Source organism: Bombina bombina, chromosome 7, assembly GCF_027579735.1.
Source record: "Bombina bombina isolate aBomBom1 chromosome 7, aBomBom1.pri, whole genome shotgun sequence".
Classification (NCBI taxonomy): domain Eukaryota; kingdom Metazoa; phylum Chordata; class Amphibia; order Anura; family Bombinatoridae; genus Bombina; species Bombina bombina.
The window spans coordinates 59,582,857-59,585,356 of NC_069505.1; the positions used below are offsets into that span (position 1 = coordinate 59,582,857).

Genomic DNA, 2,500 nt, shown 5'->3' on the forward strand with positions numbered 1-2,500 from the left:
TGTGCGCTTCTGTATGTGTGTGTATATATATATATATATATATGCATGTGTACGTTGTACAAATATACATACACACACAGCACAGATATATTTTGAACTGGTGCACATAAACATTACTTTGTTAGAAAGCTTCTATAAAAAAAACAACCTACCTTTAAATTAGATGTAAATATTCTAAAATTGATTGCACGGCACGTCTAAGGGCTCCATGTACTAAGCCGTCAATTCATCCGTCATTGTAGACGCGGATAAACTCGCCGTTACTTGCCGCGGGCGAAATGGTGTCCGCTGTCGCTATGTACTAATATTCCCCCAATAAATAGACAAGTCTAGCCCGCCGCGAGCAGTTGCGGATTGTTGATAAATTTGACGCCTCGCTCGCCGCGACAAAGCTGATGTACTTAACTTTCAGTTGAATTGTCTGGCCAATTATTAACACGTGACATGCAAGGTGTCACGAACATCATAGTAGTCACGGGAATAGTATTTTGCTCCTATAAAAGTTCAACTTATCTAAACAACTTTATTATTGTTCAAAAATTTTTGAAGAGTGATAACAGAGCGTTATTTTTGTAATATTTATTTACAATTTGGATATGGCTTCATCTGGATCTGATAATATATAAATATTAATATAAAAATAATTATAAAGATTGACAACTATACAATACAAATTTAAAATATAGATTACTCTTTAATTACAGTCGACAAATTGGGCGCAATTTATGTACATGGAAATGAGAGACAAATTAGACGCCAGTTATGCTGTAAGTACAATGCTGATATTACTGCCTTTTATATATGTCTAGACTGGCGTCTAGATTGACTTTCCTATTGTTTTGTACCTTGCCCACCACCTAAAAGGTGGCGAGGCAAAAATAACGAGGTGGGAGCGGAAATTGTAGCGAGCGGACAAATAGATTTTTTAGTACATTCGTTTTTGGCGAGTTGGTGGTCAAATGTGTCTAATTACAGTGAAAAATGGAGCGGTAGCGAGGTTTGGCGGATAAGTACGCTCGCAATTTTAAAGATGCGAGTTTTAACATAATTGACGGCTTTGTACATATCAGTTTGCGAATTTTGACGCGAGATTTGTTGCGGGTAGCTCGCTGACTGCTTAGTACATGGAGCCCTAAACATTTCTCAAAGAGTGTTCAGTTCACTGCTCTAAGCAAACACATAAGGTGCTTAGGAAATTTACAGCATTTTTGAAAAAGCAAAAAAACAAACAAACCTCAATTATTGAAATTGCTCGTCTCGTACGTCAACTTTTCATCACGGGATACTTTCAGGAACCGTGGGTGCATGGTAAGTATGCTGGGTCTCAGGAACAAGGTGAGCATACATAAGTATCAGGTAAGTATGATTTGGTTTCAGGAGCAAGGTGAGCATACGTGGGTGCAAGGTAAGTATGCTTGGTTTCAGGAACAAGGAGAGCATACACAGGTATCAGGTAAGTATGCTTCTCAGGAGCAAGGTGAATATATGTGGGTGCAAGGTAAGTATGCTTGGTTTTAGGAACAAGGAAAGCATACACAGGTATCAGGTAAGTATGCTTTGGTTTCAGGAGCAAGGTGAGCATACATCGGTATCAGATTATTATGCTTGACTTTCAGGAACCAGGTGAGCATACACGGGTATCAAGGTAAGTATGCTTGGTCTCCGGAGCAAGGATTAGCATACACATGTATCAAGGTTAGTATGCTTGGACTCAGGCGCAAGGTGAGCATACACAGGAACCAGGTAAGTATGCTTTATTCTGAGGAACAAGGTAAATAACTGCAAACTGATTTATCATTTTCTGTAAGACAGACAGATCAGCAGTCTACCACTTAGAAAAAAGGCACTTCTTGTCTGCACCGAGATGCTGCACAAAAAATAAATGATCTTGAGTCTTGTCACGGAGTTATGTCGGCGCTCATATAAAATTCGTATACTGATACTTTGCACCAAACTTCTTCGGGCACTCAAATATTGTTTGTTTTCTCTTAAATCAGTGTAGGTTACTTGTAGTTCTCTTCTCCGGTGGCCCAGATGAAACATCATACGAAAATAAGCCGTTGTTACCTCTGAACCCTGTAAAAGAAAAAGCCAGGATCCAAAATGATACTGAATTTATATATTTATAGGCCCGCCCTCTAATGGGAGTTGGCTAAAAAATGTGGCAGGTTTTGATAGGTTTTCTTTTCTGCTACTTACGTCACTATTGAAATACTGCATTCCTGTGATCTTTACGCAGAATTTCTTCTTTTTTTTTCTTTTGCTTAAATTGTACATAAAAAATAATCAGAAGTTGTGATTTATTTATCTACATAAATAAATATAACTTTTAATTAGAATTAGAAGTACAGTGCAATTCATTTACATCTAAATTAATTAACCTACCAAACTTGTTTTCTTTCATGTATCATGTATTAATATATATATATACACACACACATATATATATATATACACACACATACACAATCACACATATATATATATACATACAACACTC

The 2,500-nt window shown here is 37.1% G+C and overlaps 1 long non-coding RNA gene across 3 annotated transcripts in view; it reads right to left on the reverse strand.

Moving 5' to 3' along the window:
* LOC128665886 (uncharacterized) overlaps nucleotides 1-2,500 on the reverse strand; it is a 50,624-nt gene that overhangs the window by 37,242 nt on the left and 10,882 nt on the right. For all 3 annotated transcript variants that reach the window (XR_008403185.1, XR_008403186.1, XR_008403187.1), the window contains exons 5-6: nucleotides 2,200-2,263; nucleotides 1,235-2,076 (exon numbers count right to left, since the gene is read on the reverse strand). This is a non-coding gene — a long non-coding RNA (uncharacterized LOC128665886). The remainder of the gene's footprint in view (nucleotides 1-1,234; nucleotides 2,077-2,199; nucleotides 2,264-2,500) is intronic.